This window comes from Perognathus longimembris, chromosome 8 (assembly GCF_023159225.1).
Source record: "Perognathus longimembris pacificus isolate PPM17 chromosome 8, ASM2315922v1, whole genome shotgun sequence".
NCBI lineage: Eukaryota > Metazoa > Chordata > Mammalia > Rodentia > Heteromyidae > Perognathus > Perognathus longimembris.
The window spans coordinates 48,112,489-48,137,482 of NC_063168.1; the positions used below are offsets into that span (position 1 = coordinate 48,112,489).

The 24,994-nt window shown below is 38.1% G+C and overlaps 1 protein-coding gene and 2 long non-coding RNA genes across 4 annotated transcripts in view; 2 read left to right on the forward strand and 1 right to left on the reverse strand.

The window, feature by feature from the left end:
- Camkmt (calmodulin-lysine N-methyltransferase) overlaps positions 1–24,994 on the reverse strand; it is a 360,760-nt gene that overhangs the window by 316,443 nt on the left and 19,323 nt on the right. The gene's annotated exons all lie outside the window — the stretch shown is intronic.
- On the forward strand, positions 6,301–7,442 carry LOC125356493. Its single transcript, XR_007211906.1, has 3 exons — positions 6,301–6,715; positions 6,974–7,143; positions 7,297–7,442. It is a non-coding gene; the product is annotated as an uncharacterized LOC125356493 (long non-coding RNA).
- On the forward strand, positions 9,164–24,245 carry LOC125356496. The gene is made up of 3 exons (XR_007211909.1): positions 9,164–9,881; positions 15,958–15,963; positions 24,236–24,245. It is a non-coding gene; the product is annotated as an uncharacterized LOC125356496 (long non-coding RNA).

Consider the following 24,994-nt stretch of genomic DNA (forward strand, 5'->3'; position numbering starts at 1 on the left):
CTTGGCCTTAAGGGGGGAAGAGTGAGGAGAGTGCTCCCGAGATGCCACCCTTCCCCCAGCCCTGAGGCAGTGTGGAAGTGAGCCACACCTATTTCCTTCTGGGTCTGGAACCAGAAGGGATAGCTTTGAGACCATCCCCCACCTTGCGCCAGTGAGCACATGTGCTCCCTTTTCATGGGCTTTTCCCAGAGGGCGGTACTATGGGAAGTGACTTTAGCCCATGAGGGAGGTACTTGGGAGCTGCTCTTGGACGGACAAGCTTGCCAGCCTATCGCCAGCTCATGCTCAATCCTCATCATCACTACTATATTACTGTGAGCCCCTCCCGAATAAACCGGATTGCTCTCCAAAGCGTCTCCGAGATCCGTCTACGCCTGGCTTCCTTGGTGGGTAAGGAGGGAGGAAGAGGGGATCTCGTTTGGCCGCGTGCACTTTAGGCTTGCCCGTGTCCCTTCGCTCCACCTTGGCAGCCCGCAGGTCGGGCGCCCAGGGGAGAGGGTGAAAAGGGGAGCACTGATAAGGGAGTAAGCTTAGCATCCCCACACCAGGGGAGGTAAATCTAGCCCGGCATGGGTCAAGTGGTAAAACGCTAGCCTTGATCACAAAGAGGCTCAGAGACTGTTCACAGGCCCTGAATTCAAGCCCCACAATCAACCAAGAAAAAAAAATCCAAAATTGCTATAACTTAAAAGTAAAGCCTGATGGCACTGAAAGCATATTCAACTAGGTCTCAACAATGTGTTGGGTATTAATTCAATGGTTGAGCTAAACATGTCCAAGAAAAGCTGTTTTCAGTCCAAATTTTCAGGTACACTCCATGAAATATTTAAGTTATATTATATTACACTATTATATTTATCTTCTTCACATCTACCCCTCTTTTTCTTCCCCATTCTACTTCCCAAACAACTGGGTTTGTCTCTTTTTTCTTATTACTCAAATTGATTATATGATACAACTAGTTAATAGAGAAGCACAGATACAGACACTGAGTCATTAAGTGGACTAAACAGTCTCAGGTACTGTTTATACACTGTTAATTCATGCAGCATAGAGAAACCCTCTAACTATAATTCCAAATTCACCATTTACCAGAGCACAATCTAAACAGAGATGCTAATGAAGTTTCTCTTTTATAACTGTAAATATAAAAAGACAACTAAATTTAATCCATACAAGGAAAGATGACAAAGGTATTTGGATAGAAACTCATATTGAAGATATTCTAACTAGAAGTGGGGAATATGACTGAAGACAAACAACAACACAAGTGAAATGCCCAACTGTCAAGTGAAACTTAAATTCTACTGCTTGCTTAGTCTGCTTTCAACCTAGTCTTGCCTAAGTAAAGCCAGACACTACATGTTTATCACAACCAAGGAACCTTAACTAACATAACTAATATACCCTCAATTCTACATTAAATTTAGACTTGAAAATGAGGTATTTTATTCATGAAATAGATTGATTTAATTAACATAAAAATCCTTAAATTTGGGCTGGGAATATGGCCTAGTGGCAAGAGTGCTTGCCTCCTATACATGAGGCCCTGGGTTCGATTCCTCAGCACCACATATACAGAAAACGGCCAGAAGCGGCGCTGTGGCTCAAGTGGCAGAGTGCTAGCCTTGAGCGGGAAGAAGCCAGGGACAGTGCTCAGGCCCTGAGTCCAAGGCCCAGGACTGGCCAAAAAAAAAAAAAAAGAAAGAAAATGGCCAGAAGTGGCGCTGTGGCTCAAGTGGCAGAGTGCTAGCCTTGAGCAAAAAAGAAGCCAGGGACAGTGCTCAGGCCCTGAGTTCACGGCCTAGTACTGGCAACAACAAAAAAAAAAAAATCCTTAAATTTTAGATACAAATATAGTTTACAGGCATAGATATTGACTCATTTATGCTTCTTTCTGAAGATAAGTTATAATCTAATTTATCATTTGGTTCCCTGTGTATACTTGCTTTCATTTATTAAAAAAAATAACTGAGTCTTTGTTATCATGGATGAACTGATACTTTTTACTTTATGTGTACATTTGTTTTTTTTTTAACCTTTATTACATTTTCCCCATAGTAACACATATTTTAAAGAAATAAAAAAAACAGAATAATAAAGAAGAAGTTAATTTTTCTTCTATCCCATTTATTCAGGTCACTCTGAAATAATTAATACTGATAATTCAGTACAGGTGATTTCATAGCTTCTTCTATAGTCATGCAGTTTCTTTTTATAAAAATGAAATTATTACCTACATATATTACTCAACTCACCAACAATGTGTCTTGGATCTCTCTCCAAAATACATCATATACCTCAATTAATTCTTTTTAATTCCTACTTAATAATTTGGCCTGTGGATACTCCACAGTTTATTCAACAATTACATTGGTGATAATGTAGAGCTGTGTGATCATTTACAGGTTATTTGGAATGAAAAATTACTTAGCTCTTTCTAAGCCTTGTATTTGGAAAAAAATCAGTATACACAAAAATAAATAGAAAATAATAAATTCTCATTGTCCAATTTCATAATTAATAAACTTCAACATTTCCCCACTTGCTTATAAAATTTAAACAAATCCCATTTTAGTTCTGTCTCTATGAATGGCTCTAAAAGTTAATCAAATCATGACTGAACACTAATTATATAGTAACAACTTGCATTTTAAAAAATCACAATATTCACTTGCTCCCTCTGCTATGCCTTTTTGCTATGTAGAAACAGAATCAAGGCAAAGCATGTAAGATAGTAGAAAAAGAGACCAGGAACGATCATCCTAAAAGCACAAAGACCTTGAGAAGGAACAATATCAGTCAGGCATAGAGGTATATTAAGTGACAGAGGCAACAAAAAGAAAGAAAAGAGTAACATTAAGTCAATTTTTTAAAGCTAGCATTAGCAGGTAGGAAAAGTACTTACAGAATTGCTGGTGGTCTGAGTGGAAAATTTTAAGCAAAGGAAGCAATTTATAAGGAATAGGGCATGGCATTTGGAACTACTTGCTTAAAATACATTGCACTGATCAAGAAACCTGGATGTATGTCCACTTCAGTGCTCTTCTGGAAACAGATATTTAGAAGAAAAAAATAACATCATTGTATAAAAAAATGACATTTCTTTTTAAAGATGAGTAACATCCCTGATAAAGCATATAAAATACATACACACATACACACATATACACACACAAATGTATGTATGCAAAGGTGATACTCATATGTGTTTCTGAAAGAAAAAGGAAAGGCCATGAGATAAAATTTCAAGTGCACTGAGGATATTAACTGTAGTATTATAAAGGAAACTATTTTGGACACTGAATATGTTGTAAAATAGAATGTTACATCTGAATGTAAGCACACTACATCCTAATAGCTACAGTGAATATGTTGTGAAACAGACATGTCACATCCTAATGTGCTTACTAAATTGTGATTTTCTGTTTTAATTTAAGTTCACTAACAAGAAAAAACACTTACTGAGTATTTACCATATGCTAGGCACTGTACACATACAAAAAAACCTTAAAGCCTATAGGAACTTTAGAGTCTAGTAAGTAATTCGGACACAATTATAATACATAATCTTTAATGAAGATTTAATTTTTAAAAAGCCTACAGGTGAACACAGGAAGGACAGTTGAACAGTAGCTGAGGAGAACCAGGAAATGTGTTACAGTTGAAAGATTTCAAAAGTGAGAGAAGAAATAAAGTCTAAGCCTGTACAAAATATGAGTGATGAGTCTCAATATGTATAAATTGTAGATGTTTTTTGACTAGAACAATATGTGGTCTACTTAAGTGAACTACTAAAGTTTTTCTAATTACTTTAATTTCTTATGGCATTTATATAACTTATACATATATTCATATGAACACATATATGTAATAGATGATAAAGATATGAGTGATTCCACATATGGACTCTCTAGGAAACTAACCAGTTCAAGAGAAATATCTAAATACACTAACATACAGGGTTTCCCAATAAAGAGACAGATTACCCATGGAAAAACCTACTGTCCACAGTTGGATTATCAGTAGTTTCTAGTTGTATAGTATACAACTCTTGAAGATCAGCAAATAAAAGCTTCTATTGGGGCTGAGAATGAAGCTTAGTGGTATAATGCTTGCCTAGCATGCATGAAGCCCCGATTCGATTCCTCAGTACCACATGAACAGAAAAAGCTGGAAGTAGCTCTGTGGCTTAAGTGATAAGAGTGCTAGTCTTCAGCAAAAGAAGCTCAAGAACAGTATCACAGGCCTTGAGGTCAAGCCTCAAGACTGGCAAAAAGAAAAGAAAAAGAAAAAAAGCTTCCTTTATAAAAGACAAAGGCAAAACAAAATAAACGCAAAAAGTAATTTGAAGATATATTCAGTATTATTTTGAAAAAGGAAAAGTAGCTGGGAATATGGCCTAGTGGTAAAGTGCTTGTCTCGAAAAAGGAAGAGAAGAAATTGTTTTACATACTAAAAGGTATAAAACAGAAATGAAAAAGTCAACCTGGTCATTAAAAGATAAAGTTACAGAAATATTGAGGGCTGGGGATATGGCCTAGTGGCAAGAGGGCTTGCCTCATGTACATGAAGCCCTGGGTTCAATTCCCCAGCACCACATATATAGAAAACAGCCAGAAGTGGCACTGTGGCTCAAGTGGCAGAGTGCTAGCCTTGAGCAAAAAGAAGCCAGGGACAGTGCTCAGACCCTGAGTCCAAGCCCCAGGACTGGCCAAAAAAAAAAAAACCCAGAAATATTCTTGAGTGAAGAAAAAAATTAAAAGCAGAAGATAAACGAAAATATTAAAAACAAAAGATAACTGGAAAAAAAAACAGGTTATACAATGTTTGAAAGATAAAAGATCAAGAAAGAGACAAAAGAGGGCAGAATTAAAAATGATCAAGAAAATTTCCCAGAACCAAAAACATGTGACTTTCTTTTTTTTTTTTTTTTTGGCCAGTCCTGGGCCTTGGACTCAGGGCCTGAGCACTGTCCCTGGCTTCTTTCCCGCTCAAGGCTAGCACTCTGCCACTTGAGCCACAGCGCCGCTTCTGGCCGTTTTCTGTATATGTGGTGCTGGGGAATCGAACCTAGGGCCTCGTGTATCCGAGGCAGGCACTCTTGCCACTAGGCTATATCCCCAGCCCATGACTTTCTTAATTAAAAGTGCCTTCTGACTGTCCAACACAATGTGTGAAAATAGAGCTATACCATAGTTTATCATGTCCTAAGCCAATATGTTCATGCCATTAAATTTGTTTAATGTTATTAGAGTAGAGTAAGCCATTTTTGCCGATACTCTAAAAACGGCTAGCAGCGTGAAGTCTTCATTGGTGAAACACTGTAATTAATTTTTTTTAAAGACATTTTCTAGCCAGGTATCAGTGGCTCATGCCTGTAATCCTAGCTATTCAGGAGGCTGAGATCTAAGGTTTATGGTTCAAAACTAGCCCAGGCAGGAAAGTCCATGAAGCTTGTATGTCCAAATTAACCATCAGAAAACTGGAAGTGGTGCTGTGGCTCAAGTGGTAGAGCAAAAAGCTCAAGGACAGTTTCTAGGCCCAGAGTTCAAACCTTACAACTAAAAAAAAAAAAAAATTAAGATATTTTCTGCTGGGATTTAAGGCACAGTTCTCAGAAATTATCCAAGTACCTACATGCACCAAACACTAAGATATTTATCTAGATTTATTGTACATTAAAGATTTCAACATCTGTAGAGGAATGTTTTGTTCTTTTGTTGTAGTTCAAAGTTGAGAATTCATTTGAGAATCAAAAATGCAGGACAGCACAAAATAGGAATTTAAAAAACAATTGTTGAGATTGTGCTTTCTTTTCCAATCTATAAATAAATAAGAAGATAAGTGAGGATCAAGTCAACTGTATAATTTATCTAATATATATACAAATATACAAATATATGTACATATATCTACATGCTGATGTATACATGCACATACACATATATTTGCAAATTTTTAAATTTCTTCTATAGATCTATGTTAGGTTTCAGTTTTATTTTTACATACACTTCACAATTCTAATTCAAATGAGTAAGTTTTAAATATATGTTTTCTTGGCAAGTATGGTAGCACCTACCTGTAATCCCAGCAGATGCAAGGCTGCTAAGACAGGAGAATCAAAGTCCAAGGCTGGCCTGAGCAAAAGGAAAGAAAAAACTATCTAAAAAAGTAAACAAAAAGAAAAAAAAGGCCCAAGTGGTAGAATGCTTGCAAGCACTAGGCTATGAACTTAAATTCTAATTCTGAAGAAAGGATGGAGGGAGAGAGGGAGAAAAGGAAAAAGAGAAGGGAAGAAAGGAGGGAGGGAAGGAGGGAGGGAGGGAGGGAGGGAGGGAAAGTTGTTTGCTGAGGGTTTTATATTAAGATGCACTGAAACCAGCAGCACTGTGGGATGGCAGTGGAAGTGAATGAGACAGGGGAAAGGAAAGATTAGAATAAATTCTGGTGTGTGTTGATTCTAGTGCTGGTGGCTCCTATCTGTAATCCTAACTACTCAGATGCTGAAGATCATGATTGCAGGTTTTAAAACAGCTCAGACATCATCTTCAAAATAACTTGCAAAAACCCAGACTGGAAGCATATCTCAAGTAGTAGAGTACTAGCTCAAGTGAGTAAGCCAAATAAGCGGAAGGACTTGAGTTTAAACCCAGCACTTCAAAAAAACCCATACCCCCAACTTTTCATGTCACAAAGGGATAAAATATTCAAGGTAGGGCTGGGAATATGGCCCAATGGCAAGAGTGCTTGCCTCGTATACATGAAGCCCTGGGTTCGATTCCTCAGCACCACATATATAGAAAAAGCCAGAAGTAGTGTTGTGGCTCAAGAGGTAGAGTGCTAGCCTTGAAAAAAAAGAAGCCAGGGACAGTGCTCAGGCCCTGCGTCCAAGCCCCAGGACTGGCAAAGAAGAAAAAAAAAAAAAATACACACACACACACACACACACACACACACATACACACTCAAGTTATTTGAAAATACTGTTGTTGAGTGGACTTTTTAACAACCTCTGAAATTGAACAACAAATTTTATAAATACTGCAAGAGTATAAGACATAGTCTCTGCAATCAGGGGAGTAAATTTTCATTTGGGAAGAAAAAAAAGATGAACAAATATAGTTAACATATAGTACATAAGTGAGTTCTTTTTTTTTTTTTTTTCTCAAGACTAGCACTCTGCCACTTGAGCCACAGCGCCACTTCTGGCCTTTTCTATATATGTGGTGCTGGGGAATCAAACAGCTTCATGTATATGAAGCAAGTGCTCTTGCCACTAGGCCATATTCCCAGCCCATGAATTCTAAATTCCACATTACAAACTACAAATCTATAGGACTTAAAAGATCAAAATTGGTGATAAAAATCTATCTTTTCCTCTCCCACCTACTTCTTATTATCCTAACTTTCCTTTTTATTAAGCCAGAGGGTAGAGTATAAGAAAACTGTAAGTGACTACAAAAGCAATACTTACAAACTGTTTCGTGAAAATGAACTGAACAATTGAACAACTCATGGGGGGGAGGAAAAGGGAGGGGGGAGGGGGTATGAGGGACGAGGTAACAAACAGTACAAGAAATGTATCCAATGCCTAATGTATGAAACTGTAACCTCTCTGTAATTCAGTTTGATAATAAAAAATATATTAAAAAAAAGAAAACTGTATGTATGTATGTATGCATGCATGTATGTATGTACATGTTGCAAGTCTAAGTCCCACCATATCTTTCAGTCACATAGTAAGTGACATCAAATATCAGAGACTACTAGAAAATGTCAACAACCTAGAAGGGCAAAGACTTCAAACCATGAATTTACCATTTGCAGCAATGATTCCATCTGAGCCAGCAAACAGAGTACAAGTATGTGGAACACCTACAACATACATATACAAATTTATCCCCATTTTCGACTCATACACATAAGATAGAGGATGAAAGTTTTCCTGGTTCCTTCCCACCTCCTTCACACAGAACAGGAATTCATATTCAGGCCTGGGAGTGGAGACTGAGGGATAAGAGGGAAGAATATAAAAAAGATGAGGCACCTGTAACACAAACACTAAATTCATTCAAATATCAAATACTTTGCTCACATTAAGCATTCCTAAGAATAATACAATACACATGGGCCTTACAAATGTCCAAATATCCACATCAATGCTGTACGGAAAGGCTATCTACAATCAAAACAACTTTGCTAAAGACGAGAATATCCTTTTAGTTGAGCTCTTTGTGTGACATGTTTATGTAAGCAATTTTAAAATATCACTATGTCCATAAGCTTGAGAAGTTCCTTAGAGAAAAAAGCTATGTAAAAAACACAAATCACAATCACCATTGTACTATTGTCATAAAAGCAGTACTTTTCAAGGGGAAAAAACTGAAATAAAACAAAAGTTGAATTCGCTTTAAAACTATTCAAAGAAAATGCATTCTTTTTCCACTGTCCTTACTCCCCAAATCCCAGGTCCATTAGACTGTCAGCTACCTTTCAAAAACCCTAGAGAGCCCATTTTCCAGTGACCTTTAATCAAAGTCCTCTGAGACACAATCTGCTGCACACAATTCTTTTCCATTTGCCAAAGTTCTTTTCTAGCCCTCCAAGTTACCACTTTTAGTTTTCAATCCTCATCATAAACTTTTAAAATTCATTTCTCACCATTTTGGAGAAATGGAACCTTCAAGAAATACAGTGAAATAGTTCTGAATTCCTATGTGACCACTTACTAAAACCTTTACACAAGTTATCTTGGTCTGAAAACGCTCTTTCATACTCCCTGCGGAAGTTCATTCTTCACTAGTATATTTACAAAGTTCCTAACTAATACTGTAAGGGACACATATGGAGCAATGGTAGTTATTCAAAAGAAGGTAAAGAAAGAAGTACTGCTCCACATTTTGCTGGGAGAAGTGGAGTTGCTTGGCATATCTTCTGTTACAATGTGAAAGGAGCCTAAATTCTTAGGAACATCCTTTTGACATTGAAATGAAAAAGTACCTAACAGGCTTAGACAAAGACAGTAGAGCTACTATTCAGTACCACTGCATTGATTAAAGCCTATGAATCTATAAAGGAGTATAGGATTTCAGGGTTTGTTGTTTTTGTTCCACAATAGCAACAGTTCCATTATCAAAGAAAACCATTCTAATTCCCAGATACCTTATTTCAAACAAAAACGTTAAAAAAGGAAACATTTAAAAGACATCTTCTAAATGTTCCTTTCCTGATGAATAAATGAAAAAGACCCTGGGTATGGCTTAGAGGCATGCTTACCCAACACTGAGCCAAAAGAAAAATACTGCCCTGGCAACTATGAAGCTAGGAAGTCAGAACTAGAGGTTGCTTGGGAAACAACTGTCTGCTAACCTCACCTATCTCACCTTCTCTAATAGACTGGGATCAAAGACGATGTGGGTTACTACTATAGTGACCAAGAGACAAACCTAAGGCCAGTCCTTCATACCATCAGCTCCCCACTGGCTTTGGGATCCTCTCCAATTTCAAGACTGTTGATTGCTTATTAATGCATCCTAAATACAGAAAGTACTGACATAAAATATATTTTTTAAAAAATGGTTATTGGTAAGGAAGAGTTGCCAGGGTCTTATCATATAGCTCAGGGCTGGCCTCAATCTTAATTTTCCTGTCTCTACATTCTGAGTGCTGGGATTAAGGGTCTGTACCACCCTGACTTCCCACAGATTTCTTTTCTAAAAGAATTTACATCCAAACTTACTCTGCCACTGACTAATTTTACATTCTTTCTACACTGAAGACCTAATATAAGATTAAAATGATTTTTTCTCTGGTTTCTTATATGTAGATTGGAGATTAATATATTAACACCTAACATGCTGTGAATGCCTAAGAGAAAAGTATCTTTTAAATTTTTTTAAAAAAAGAAACTTTCTGTATTTTTACTTCTTCGTTCCATGGTGCTTTCCTGAGCAATCTGAGCCTTATTGTAGCTTTCAGTGAAAATGTGAGAAGTCAGAGTACTCTTTCAAGCCTGGTGCAATGGCTCACCTCTGTAATCTAGGCTACATTTAAGGCCTTATATAGGAGGATCTTAGTCCAAAGTTAGTCACAAACAAAACAAGAAGGAAGGAAGGAAGGGAGGAAGGAAGGAAGGAAGGGAGGAAGGAAGGGAGGGAGGGCGGGCGGGCAGGAAGGAAGGAAGGAAGGAAGGGAGGGAGGGAGGGAGGGAGGGAGGAAGGGAGGGAGGGAGGGAGGGAGGGAAGAAAGACCCTATCTGCAAAAGAAGGCTAGAGTTATAGCTCAAGTGATAAAATATCTGCCTAGCAAGTGCAAAACCAGTTCTCAGGAGTTCAAACTCCAGAGAGAGGGGGCTGGGAATATGGCCTAGTGGCAAGAGTGCTTGACTCATATACATGAAGCACTGGGTTCGATTCCCCAGAACCACATATACAGAAAATGGCTAGAAGTGGCACTGTGGCTCAAGTGGCAGAGTGCTAGCCTTAAGCAAAAAGAAGCCAGGGACACTGCTCAGGCCCTGAGTCCAAGGCCCAGGACTGGGAAAAAAAAAAAAAGAAGGAAAGAAAGAAAACAGGGCTGGGGATATGGCCTAGTGGCAAGAGAGCTTGCCTCATATACATGAGGCCCTGGGTTCGATGCCCCAGCACCACATATACAGAAAATGGCCAGAAGTGGCACTGTGGCTCAAGTGGCAGAGTGCTAGCCTTGAGCAAGAAGAAGCCAGGGACAATGCTCAGGCCCTGAGTCCAAGCCCCAGGACTGGCCAAAAAAAAAAAAAAAGATTGTCATTAAAGAGAAATAAAACTTCTTAAAAAAAAAAAAAGAAAGAAAACAAACTCGAAAGAGAGAGAGAGAGGAAACAAGGGCATTTTCTAGGTGAAAGTAATATTTTTCCAGGAAAACTGTAATGCATGCCATAAAATATCAAATACTGGAAAGTATAAAGACAAAGAAAATGCAACCATCTCAAAATCCCATAAAACACTGAGCACTGAGCTACAATGTACACATAACCACAGCAGCACACATACTTAATAGATGTACATATTTTACAGAAGTACTGTCACATTTACTGAACTGATTTTTAACCTATTATGTATTATAGAATTTACACAGCTATATAATATTCCATTACATGAATTATTCACATTAGTCATATAACAATATTTATATTAATTGTTCTGTAATGAATATGAGTATCTCTACAGTTTTATATAATTCATTTTAGAAAGAGAATTATTAGTCAAATACTACATACTTAAAATTATGAAAGATACTGTCAGACTATCTCTGACCAAACAGAATTCACTTTCTGCAATTCATTAAATACCACTCATCGCTCATATTTTATATTTCTTTGATGAACTAAAATAAGCATTCAATATTATTTGTAGAGCATTACTATTTCTTTTGTGAAATGCATGTCACTAATTTCTGGCTATTTTTTTCTCACAGATTTGCAGCTTGTCTGCCTTATTGTCATTGATTTGTAAATGCTTTAAAATACAATAAAGAGAAAGCATCTTTGTCTTTATATACTATAAATAATAATTACTAGTATGTCATTTATATTGCAACTTTTTTGATGCTGCTTTTTGAATAAAATATCTGTAATTATTTAATCAATCTAGAAATCTTTAAATTTATGAGATCTTGGATTATACTTTGAAGAGCTTCTTTATTTCAATAAAGCAAATAGCCATCAGAAATATCTAGGAGTACTACAATTCTTAATTATTTATCAATTTTAACCTATTTTTCTATATTGTATAGAGAAGAGAGCCAAAATATAATTTTTATACTTAGGTAATCCTCATAAACTTTTTTTTTTTTTTTTTTTTTTTGGCCAGTCCTGGGCCTTGGACTCAGGGCCCGAGCACCGTCCCTGGCTTCTTCCCGCTCAAGGCTAGCACTCTGCCACTTGAGCCACAGCGCCGCTTCTGGCCGTTTTCTGTATATGTGGTGCTGGGGAATCGAACCTAGGGCCTCGTGTATCCGAGGCAGGCACTCTTGCCACTAGGCTATATCCCCAGCCCCTCATAAACTTTTTGATTGAAAAAAATATCTATCCTATCCTCTCACTGAAATTCCATCTTGATCATATTATAAATCACAAATAAACCCTCTATCCTAAAACATGTATACCAAGACATATGTACTATTTCTACATTAATACCATATTTTTAGTTGTATAGCTTTACAATGTGTTTTCACATAAGAAAAAAAATGTAAAGCATTAGGCAAGATAATGCATATCAATACTTCCTATCTACTGTTATTTTTCAACATCAAAGAAATGAAAAGTTCAAAACTGAGGCAAATGATGTTAATGTTAGTATTCAAAAATACAAGTATGGGCTGAGAATATGGCCTAATGGTAGAATGTTTGCCTCATATACATGAAGCCCTGGGTTCGATTCCTCAGCACCAAATATATTAAAAATAAACCAGAAATGGCACTGTGGCTCAAGTGGAGGAGTGCTAGCCTTGAGCAAAAAAGAAGCCAGGGACAGTGCTCAGGCCTTGAGTACAAGCCCCAGGACTGGCAAAAAAAAAAAAAAAAGAAAAGAAAAAAGAGAAAAACAAGTATTATTTAGTTAACAATACCTTCGCATTACCTAATATTGTGCTCATTAAATTACAAAGTAGTTTTTTTTTTTTTATTAAATTTGTTCAAAGACTTAAAAGGGGCTGGGAATATGGCCTAGTGGCAAGAGTACTTGCCTCATATACATGAAGCCCTAGATTTGATTCCTCAGCACCCCATATATAGAAAAGGCCAGAAGTGGCGCTGTGGCTCAAGTTGGCAGAGTGCTAACCTTGAGCAAAAAAGAAGCCAGGGACAGTGCTCAGTCCCTGAGTTCAAGCCCAATACTGGCTAAATAAATAAATAAATAAAGACTTACTAATGATTATATGACCAACAAGTAGTAGAGCTAAAAACCTAAAATTCGCCAGGAGCCAGGGGCTCAAACCTGTAATCCTACCTACTCAGGAGGCTGAGATCTAAGGATCAGATTCAAAGCCAACCCAGGCAGAAAAGTCTTCCGTGAGACTCATCTCCATTTAACCACTCGAAAACCAGGAGTGGCGTTGTAGCTCATATTGGTAGAGTACTAGCCTTAAGCACAAAGAGGCTCAGGACAGTGCCCAGGTCCTGAGTTCAAGCCCCACAACTGACAAAGAAAAAACACTAAATTTCATATTCCATGTGCTCTATCTATAACACTTATTTAAAAATTAGAGCAATAGGGGCTGGGAATATGGCCTAGTGGCAAGAGTGCTTGCCTCCTAATGAAGCTCTCGGTTCGATTCCCCAGCACCACATATATGGAAAATGGCCAGAAGGGGCGCTGTGGCTCAGGTGGCAGAGTGCTAGCCTTGAGCGGGAAGAAGCCAGGGACAGTGCTCAGGCCCTGAGTCCAAGGCCCAGGACTGGCAAAAAAAAAAAAAAAAAAAAAAAATTAGAGCAATAGATCTAAAGGCAATAGATCTAAAAGCAATAGATGTAATTTTTTATTGTCTAATTAAGCTATTTTACTAAAGTATTACAAAGCAGTCCCTGCTATCACACAAATAACAAAGATATAAAAGCAATAACTAAAGCTGTGTGTATTAAAAGTCCAGGTGAGCTGGGCACTGGTTGCTTGCACTTATAATCCTAGCTATTCAGGATGCTAAGACATGCATACCAATGTTTGAAGCCAACCCAGGCAGAAAATCCAATGAGACTTATCTCTAATCAATCAACAAGAAATCAGAACTGGAAGCGTGTTTCAAGTGGTAGAGTGCCAGATTGAGTGAAAAAGCTAAGTAAGAGTGCAAGGCTCTGAGTTCAAGTCCCAGGATCAGCACAAGAAACAAGAAAATAGTCCAGGACTCCCTAAGAAAAAAAATTACCACCATCACATTTAACAACATACAAGACATACCAGCTCATGCCAGTAATTTTACTACTAAGAAGGTCGAGATAAGGAGTAAGTATCACAGTTTAAGGCCAACCTGAAAGAAAAAGTTATCATGACTTCATCTCAACCAATTCAAAAGAAAAAAAAAGCTAGGCATGGTCGCATATGAATTTTATCCCAACTACATGGGAAATACAAATAGGAAGATCACAATCACATTGTACAAATGAAGCTCTCATACTGCCAAAAACAAATAGGACTTTATGAATACTACATAATTAGATTAAATACTAGCCACCCAAATTTGGATCAACTAAGCCTGTGGAACATCACATTGTCAGAAATTCAGTTCAAGAGAGAACTTTGGGAAAAAAAGGGAAAATTACTTTGGAGGAGATACAGCATGGTAAGATTTCTTGATTATTAGTGAGGAAAATGATGGAAAAGAGATGCTGTCCATGGAGGAAAACCTAGCAAGAAATCTACTGTAATGCTCACAGAGAATTTCCTTGTTAGCCAAGCTTTCTGAGAAACATGTCAAATGAAATGCAGCAGCATCTCCTTACCTGAGGTAAAGGATGTCATTCTACATTTTTCCCTAGGATCTTGATGGCATCTCTTTCTAGGCATGATGAATCAATAGCAGATGTGTCCTCTATAAAGAGCTTTGATATCTTAGCAAGATATCAAGAAGTGTCTACCATACAAAATGTGCATGCCCAACCCTCTTTAAAGATAAGCAAAAAGAGGAGCTTTCAAAATAGCTTATTTTCCACAAAATCAAATATACAAAAATAAGGGGAGGGTCACACACTATAAGATAAGTAATTATGAAGAAATAATTCATTATTCATGAAAGTCACTTTCTAAAACACTGAAAACAAAGTCAAGCAGTAAAAGGGTATCTCAAAGTGTAAATAATTCTGAAGGTCAGAATTTTTTAAGTACTTCTCTAAAATAAGCAAACATAAAGAATATTTTCTGCCAAGCACCAGTGGCTCACACCTATAATCCTACCTACTCAGGAGGCTGGGACCTAAGGGTCGCAGTTCCATGCCAGCCCAGGCAGAAAAGTCCCCATGAGACTCTTATCTCCAATAAACTACTCAGAAAAAGCTGGAAGTGGCACTGTGGCTCAAGTGGCTGAGCACTAGCCATGAACCAAAGCAGCTCAGGGACAGTGCCCAGTCAAAGTTGAAGCCCTCAGTCCCTGAGGTCCAGCACACAAAAAAAGAAAAAAACAATACATTCTTTACCAATACATTGGGAAATACTAGAGATTTCAGGGTTTCTTTTTGTTTTATAAATTAAGGAGATTCTAGCTGCCAGTAGCTCATGCCTACAATGCCAGTTACTCAAAGAGGCTGAGGTCAGAGGATCATGGTTGGATGCTAGACCAGGCAGAAAATTCCATAAGACTCTTACTTATCTCCAATTAACCACCAGAAAACCACAAATGGCACTTTGGCTACAAGTTGTAGAGCATTAGCCTTGAGCAAAAAAGCCCAGAGATAGCACCCAGATCCTAAGTTTAAGTCCTATGACCAACAACAACAAAAAAAGTGACAAATTAAGGTGACTGTTCCATATTATCTTGGTGAAAGTATGGCATAATCTAAAAGAGACTGATCCTTTCTCTTTTTTTGAAAATTTAACCTCAATAGAATCATTATGGGGCTGGGGATATGGCCTAGTGGCAAGAGAGCTTGCTTCCCACACACGAAGCCCTAGGTTCGATTCCCCAGCACTACGTATACAGAAAACGGCCAGAAGGGGCGCTGTGGCTCAAGTGGCAGAATGCTAGCCTTGAGCAAAAAGAAGCCAGGGACAGTGCTCAGGCCGTACAAGGCCCAGGACTGGCAAAAAAAAGAAAATAGAATCATTACCTGATTTCTAAATCTGATATAAATGGTTCTACTAAACCATGAATAACAATATGTATTATTAAATACAAGCATCAAGTTTCTATGACTCTAAAATGCTTTCATTATCTTTTCAACTAAAAAGAAGTATTATCAGCCTACAAAAAAAATATTTTTCCTATCAGGCACTGGTGGCTTACGCTTGTAATCCTAGCAACTCAGCAGACTGAGATCTGAGGATCACATTTAGAAGCAAGTTCAGGCAGGAAAGTCTGTCAGACTCTTATGTCCACTTACCAGAAAACCAGAAACCAAGCTGTGGCTCAAAATGGTGGAGGTGGAGCACTAACCTTGAGCAGAAGAGCTCAGGGACAGCACCCAGGCTCTGAGTGTAAGCCCCATGGCCAACACAAAACAAAACAAAATCCTAATCTAAATGTCTGTCTATTGTTTTTCTTATACTATTAGAATAGTTTTCCTCATTTTAAATAGCGATACTGTCATGACATTAAACATTGACATTTTTGTATATAACTTCTACTCTATCAGCCTTAAAAAAAATCATTCCTTTAACATTTCAAATATAAACAAATTAAAATTCAAACTGACGGCTGGGAATATGGCCTAGTGGCAAGAGTGCTCACCTTGTATACATGAAGCCCTGGGTTCAATTCCCTAGCACCACACATATAGAAAACAGCCAGAAGTAGCACTGTGGCTCAAGTGGCAGAGTGCTAGCCTTGAGCAAAAAGAAGCCAGGGACAGTGCGCAGGCCCTGAATCCAAGCCCAGGACTGACAAAAAAAAAAAAAAAAAAAAATTCAAATTGAGCAGAACTTCCAGGAAGATGGTGAAGGAGCAGCAGAGCCCTACCTAAGCTCTCTCCAACATCCCAGTTTTACCACTCCAGAGAAACTTTTACTCTTAGAAAGACAGCCCAAGTAAGTTATAACAGTATAAGGATTCTGGCCAGAAAGGAAAAATTGACTTTGCTGGCCTGAAAACACAGATTTGAGCTCCGGGCGGCGAGCCGCCACACTGGTGCTGGCACCAGCACAGCACCCAGCACTCCACGCACCAAAAGCACACAGCGGCGACCAGGAAGAAATCCTCCAGACTGCGGCAAACAGATGCTGCAGAGAAAGCGTGAGTACCCCACGAAAGAGATTCTCACTCGTGCCCACAGTGCAGCATCTAGAAGCAGGCCTTCCCCCACTGCCAGAGCAAAGCGCCATCTTTGACACTGGCATAGGGTCAGACCAGACTGGAACTAAAGTGGGAGGGAGGAAGGCGAGGACGAAGGAGCCATCTTTGAGAGGGCAAGAGTGACTGCATGGTGAGAGCCAGCTCCATCCTGGAGAAAGTCCCATCACCCAGGTGGGAGGCTCATTCCAGGCTGAGGCTCACAGGTAAACTCAGCCAGAGATGCCCCGCCCCGCCCCGCCGACACTGTAGCTGCCAAAGCTCCAGCAGCTGGAAATTCTAAAATCAAACTGAAAGCCACTAGCAGCTACTGGCGGCAAGGAACAATCAGACAGGAGAGTAAACAGTTTCCTAAGCAGATAAACGGCCCCTTTATAGAGGACTCCCAACTCCCACCAGTCCACAGCCAGCTACGCCCAGGAGAAGGTGGCCCCGCCCAGGAGGGAGGAACCTTCGCTGGGAAGGGAAGCGACTCTCAACCAGGTAAATGAGGCCTGAGGCGACCGGTCCTGCTGAGTCTACAGCCTATTCTAAGCCAAGCATTAAAGGCAGCAGCCCCACAGCAGATGGGAGGAGCTGTTCAGCTGTTCAGCGTCCCCCAACTGCAGAGGACATCCAAGTCCTACTTGCAAGCTGTATGAACCACAGAGCCCCAGGATTTAACTAACAGGGAAGGAGGGTCAGAGCAGATCCACCCCCTGCAAACTGAAAGAAAATCAAACCAGCCAAGCAGCAGGAAAAACAACTGTAGACCATCACAAGGAAACCAGAGACTGGAAAGAGCCCACCCAAACAAGGAAGACTCCATTTTTTTTTTTTTTGGCCAGTCCTGGGCCTTGGACTCCGGGCCTGAGCACTGTCCCTGGCTTCTTCCCACTCAAGGCTAGCACTCCGCCACTTGAGCCACAGCGCCGCTTCTGGCCGTTTTCTGTATATGTGGTGCTGGGGAATCGAACCTAGGGCCTCGTGTATCCGAGGCAGGCACTCTTGCCACTAGGCTATATCCCCAGCCCCAAGACTCCATTTTTTTAAACATTTTTTTAAAACCTTTTTATTTATTTTTTTATTTTCCATTTTTAAGTTGTCATTTGTTTTCTGTTTTTATTTGTTTGCTTTCTTGGGGTTTTTTTTTCAGTAATTTTTTTTTGTGCTTTGTGTGTTTGTTTTCCTGTATTTTTTCTTTCTCATTTCACATTTTTTCTTTAAAATTACTTTCCTTTGACTAACTCCTTTACTCTTTTCTGCTGACTCTCCATTGTATATCATTTTTAACCTCACTTTTTCTACCAATTCGACTCTTCTCCACCTTTCCACTTCACTGAAACTACCAAAATAATCACCACCACCCCCCATTCATTTTACTATATTCTCCTCACTACCCCTAACTTACCCTCCTAAATTTACTTCCAGAACCTCCAGTCTCCATTGATCCCTGGTTATCAGATAGAGTACATCCCTGTTCAATCCGAGTAAATCAAAGGGGTTCATAGAGAACCCCACCAAACCAAAAAGAACTAAATATAAGAATAAAAATTGCTCATAGGGTTATAATGGTAAATAAGTTACTACTGAATACAGGGCTCAGGGTTGGTTGTTATATTACAATTGTATTCATTGGGGACACCAAATTTGATTTTATATTATCTCAACTCAAACAGCCACCGCAATAAATCCTACAATTTGTGAAGACTAAACAACACATTACTGAACCATCAGTGGGTCACTGAAGAAATTAAAACAGAAATTCAAATGTTTATGGAATTAAACCAAGATAAGTACACAAAGTACCAGCTCATTTGGGACACAGCAAAGGCAGTACTCAGATGAAATTTTATATCTCTGAATGCCTACATCAACAAACTGGACAAAGAGCAATTCAACAACTTAAGGAAGCACCTTAAGCTCCTCGAAATAGAACAACAAGCCAAACCCCAAGTCAATAGACAGAAACAAATAATTAAAATCAAATTAGAATTAAATCACTTAAGAGTCCAAAAAACCATCGAACAAATCAACAAAACCAAGAATTGGTTCTTTGAAAAAATTAACAAGATAGACAGACCCCTAGCAAATCTGACCAAAAAACGAAGGCAGCACACCCAAATAAGATCAAAGATGAAGCAGGTAACATCACTGCAGAAACAACCAAAATTCAGAACACAATAAGGGACTATTTTGCAAACCTTTATGCCAACAAATTCGAGAACCTGGAAGAAATGGGTGATTTCCTAGCAAAAATTAATATCCCCAAATTCAACCATGAAGATTTAAACCTTCTAAACAGACCCATATCCAGCATTGAAATAGAAACGGCAATAAGAGATCTCCCATCCAAGAAAAGCCCAGGTCCAGATGGATTCACAGCAGAATTCTACAAGGCCTTCAAAAGAGAACTCACACCAATATTTCTCAAACTCTTCAATGAATTGAGAAAGTTCACTACCAAACACATTCTATGATGCCAGTATAATCCTCACCCCAAAACCAGGCAGGGACTCATCATGAAAAGAGAACTATAGACCGATTTCCCTGATGAACATTAATGCAAAAATTCTCAACAAAATTCTGACCAATCGACTTCAACAGGTCATCAAAAAAATAATACACCGTGATCAAACTGGATTCATCCCAGGGATGCAAAGTTGGTTCAATATACGCAAGTCAATTAATGTAATCCACCACATCAAAAGGAGCAAGGTAAAGAATCACATGGTTATATCCCTAGATGCGGAAAAGGCGTTCGATAAAATCCAGCACCCATTTTTGATAAAAGCCCTGGAAAAACTGGGATTCCAGGGAACATTCCTGAATATAATAAAGGCAGTCTATGACAAACCAACAGCAAGCATAATTCTAAACGGTGAAAAGCTAAAGCCATTCCCTTTAAAATCAGGAGCAAGACAAGGATGTTTGTTCTCTCCTCTCCTCTTTAACATAGTGCTAGAATTCCTAGCCAGAGCAATTAGGCAAGAAAACATAAAGAGGATCCAAATAGGAAAAGATGAAGTTAAACTTTCTCTCTTCACAGATGACATGATCCTATACCTAAAGAACCCCATAGACTCTATTCCCAAGCTATTAGAGCTGATCCAAAACTTTGGCAAAGTAGCAGGATATAAAATAAACCCTCAAAAATCAATGGCCTTTCCATATGCCAATGACTCGAAGACGGAGGCCGAAGTCAGGAAAGCAACTCCTTTGGCAATAGCCTCAAAAAACATAAAATACCTAGGAATAACCTTAACCAAACAAGTGAAAGATCTCTATGATGAGAACTTTAAAAACATGAAAAAAAAATTAAGGCAGAACTAAGGAAATGGGAAAACCTTCCATGCTCCTGGATTGGGAGGATTAATATTGTCAAAATGCCAATAATGCCAAGGGCAATCTATAAATTCAATGCAATACCGATTAATATCCCAACACCATTTTTAATGAAATAGGGGAAGCAATCCAGAAATCCATATGGAACATAAAGACCCCAAATAGCAAAAACAATCCTAAGCAGAAAGAACAGTGCTGGAGGAAATACAATACCAAACTTCAAGCTGTATTATAAAGCTATAGTAATAAAAACAGCTTGGTATTGGCATAGGAACAGGCCTCAAGACCAATGGAACAGATTTGAAGACCCAGAAATGAACCCGCAGAACTATGCCTACTTAATCTTTGATAAAGGAGCAAAAAAAATAGGATGGAAGAAAGATAGCCTCTAACAAATGGTGCTGGCAAAACTGGTTCAACACCTGCAGCAAACTAAAACTAGATCCTTATATATCACCCTGCACCAAAATCAATTCCAAATGGATCAAAGACCTGGAAATAAAAACAGATACCCTGAAAACACTACAAGAAGGAGTAGGACAAACACTTGGGCTTCTTGGCACAGGACAAAACTTCCTTAATAAAGGCCCAGAAATGCAATAAATCAAAGAAAGGTTGGAAAAATGGGACAGCATCAAACTGCAGAGCTACCTCAGGGCAAAAGACATAGCTTGCAAGATAAACGGTCTTTACCAGTCATACAAAGGACAAAGGCCCCCATATCTAAAATATATGCAGAACTAAAAAAATTAAAGTCCTCCAAAACAAAACCTCAAAGAACCAACAGCCCCCTCAACAAGTGGGCTAAAGACTTAAAAAGAGACTTCTCTGATGAAGAAATGAGAATGGCCAAGAGACATATGAAAAAGTCTCTATATCACTGGCCATAAAAGAAATACAAATCAAAACAACATTGAGATTCCACCTCACCCCAGTAAGAATGTCCTTTAACAAGAAAACTAACAATAACAAATGTTGGAGGGGATGTGGACAAAAGGGAACCCTGCTTCATTATTGGTGGGAATGTAAACTAGTTCAGCCACTCTGGAAAGGGGTATGGAGATTCCTCAGAAGGCTAAACATAGAGCTCCCCTATGACCCAGCAGCCCCACTCTTGGGCATCTACACAAAAGACTACAAACAAGAACACACTAAAGCCACCAGCACAACAATGTTTATCACAGCACAATTTGTCATAGCTAAAATATGGAACCAACCCAGATGCCCCTCAGTAGACGAATGGATCAGGAAAATGTGGTACATATACACAATGGAATTTTATGCCTCTATCAGAAAGAATGACATTGCCCCATTTGTAAGGAAATGGAAGAACTTGGAAAAAATTATACTAAGGGAAGTGAGCCAGACCCAATGGACTCTATGGTTTCCCTCATAGGGAATAATTAGCACAGATTTAGGCTAGTCACAGCAGAGGATCACAAGAGCCCAATAGCTATGCCCTTATGAACGCAAAAGATGATGCTAAGTAAAATGAACTCCATGTTATGAAAACAAGTGTTATATCACTGTTGTAATTACTTTCAACATGCCATGTGAAACAATAGCTTCGTTTGTGGATGATCCTCTTGTATCGCCTTCCTGTAGTTGTACCCGCGCTATCACTGTATCTCATCTGAGTACCCTGGATACTGTATATACTGGTATTAGAACTAAGGAAGTGAAAGGAAATATCAAAATCGAGAGACAAAGGGTAAAAAGACAAAGGACTCCAAAATCAATACCTGCAAAACCATTTGGTGTAAACCAACTGAACAACTCATGGGGGGAGAGGAAAAGGGGAAGGGGGAGGGGGAGGGGGAATGAGGGAGGAGGTAAAAAAAAATTAAAACTGAGCTAAAAAATAATCAGGCAAAAAAATGTATTATTAATGAACTGATGAATCCATTAATTATATGATAAATAAATCAAATGAAAATGTGTAAACACATCCTATGTGTGTTATTGTGAAGACTGACAGTCATTATTCAAGTTATTTATTCCAACCACATGGTGCTGAGACAGAATTATGATTTTGGTGCCCTCTGCTGGGTTAACTCATCATAAACTCACCCTAATCACTACTGTTGTAATAAAATCAGTGTTAAAACAAGTGAAAAATCATTTTTCCAATCCACAATCCCTTGATGCCTATGATTATAATATAAAAGTTAACATGAATATTTACTTTATTGGCTTTATTGAAAAGGTCTTGGATCGACTGACTATTAAGTGAAATATCAGCAGACTTAAAATATAAAATAGTAAATATAAAGGGTATGCCAAAACGTGTTTTAATGCACCTTAGTTTTATTAGCAATTCTGTCACTGGACAATATATTTATGTTATTAAGACCTCATTTATGACATGAATTGTAATAAACTACCATTTGGTAATATCACCTAATTTTTGTGATGTATTAGTTTGTTCAATATTAGTTTGATCAAAACAGTTTATTTTAAGCTGGGCACGACGCCTGTTATCCTAGTTATTCAGAAGGTTGAGATTTGAGGATCTCAGTTGGAAGCCAGCCAGGGCAGGAAAGTCCGTGAGACTCTTATCTCCAATAAACTACTCAGAAAAAGCTGGAAGTGGCGCTATGGTTCTAGGGGTAAAGCACTAGTCTTGAGCAAAAGAAGCTCAGGGTCAATGTCCAGGTCCAGAGTTAAAGCCCTAAGACTAGCAAAAAAAAAAAAAAGTTTATTTTCAAATATCAGAATAACTCTTAATATCTTTTTAAATTGAAAAATCTAACTGATGCATAAAAACAGAATGTATGCATATTCATGAATATCATCTTTTTATTATTAAAGAAATAATTTTGTAACAAGACCAGTAATAATAAATAGTATCTGTTTACAGACTATCAACTCTGAGGAAAGTAATGTGCTATCATCTTTGGATATGCATCATATCCAGTCACTAAAAACTGAGGAAAAGTGGAACTCACAAAGATCATATAAAATTGTTCATGATGAACTTCACAGCTAGGGTTTAAATGTAGGTGGTCTCATTCCAAAGTTTCAGACCTTCCTACAAAACAACAGACAGCAGTGAAAAAATATCGTTAGCATGTAATTTATCTATTTGTTAGTACAATCATAACTTGGGGAGAAGGAAATGGGAAAAACAGAGGATAAGATGATTATTCATGTATAATAGCTTAGACCTTTAGGAATTATGTTTATTTTATATAATGCTGCCAGCTAGTGGCCTATTTCATACTGAGTTAGAGTACAATATAATTCTGATGCAAAAATTCTGAACTGGATGCCAGTGGCTCATGCCTGTGATCCTAATTTCTCAGGAGGCTGAGATCTAAGAAACACAGTTCGAAGCCAGCCTGTGCAGAGAAAGTCCCCTTGAGACTCATTATCTCCAATTAACTAATCAAAAAACAGAAGTGGCATCGTGGCTCTAAGTGGTAGAGAGCTAGCCTTGAGCAGAAGAGTTTATGGACAGCACACAGGCTCTAACTTCATGCCCCATGACCAAAAAAAAAAAAAAATCTGCATTTCATGACCCAGGATAATATTCTAAAAGCACATATGCAGAGGGCTGACCTAGTAATATTTAACATTAGTCCAGTGAAAGAAGAGAATGCCTCTCAACTCCCATTAGCACTCCCTGCCCAGGGGAAGCCTAGCCTCTGGTTAAAAAAAAAAAATGATATGCCTAAGTGGGAAATAATTTAGTAATTATCAGAAGATAAGTACACCTGCTGTCCATGAAGGTACATCTGTCACTGCCCATGGAAAAGAAACCAAATTTAATTTAGGTATTTCAGGGAAATTTAACATTTATAGAAAAAGCACAATTGTGTCTTAGTGAAAAAGCACAACTTTTCTATATGATTAAAAGCTTGCTATAATATGAATATAAGTTACTGTCTGATAATTACAGGACAACTTTCTGTGCACATCTGTGCATATGATGAAGCAGTACTTTTTACGAAGTATTCTGGTTAAGTATAGACATTAAGTAGTTATAGTTAGTTCTGTAAGTTCCTTTAGAAACAAGTTATTTGAGTACTCTTTTTACATTTAAAATGGTAAATTTCACTAGTAATTCAAATCTGAAGAAAAGTACTGTATGTTACAAACACAGCTCTTGTCAGTGTCAAAGATAGTCTCAGCTGGCTTCTTTCATCATATGACATTATTTTAGAATTATTTAAGTGAGTTCTCAGTGCAGAAATCTGTCACCACCTAAAAGCTTAGCTGAAAATTCAATAAATTCTATAAACTGTAAAGTTACATAAAAAAAACCACTCTGGTATTAAAATGCATTAGTATCATAGAAAACATGGCCTGGGTTTATCTGCATTGAAAGAGCAAAGAATCAAGGAGTGAAATAGAAAGCACCCAAAACAGCAAAGAAAGAGACCTTGCATGGGATTAATTGAGAAAGCAATGAAAACAAGAAACAAAAGGGACAGTACTGGAAAGTCAGTGTTCCTTCTGATTCTGTCACACATACATAAACACATACAATCCAGCAAAGTGCAAAAAATGCCATAGCCATTTAGTACGCATCTTATATGAAGCTTATTTTGTAGTTAAAAACAATATAACACACACATATATGGATATTATATGTATATATGCATATGCATCCATATTATATATACATTAGCAAGCATAATAACAAAAACTCTAAGTTCACTGAAAACATTAAGTATATTTCTATAGCATTAGC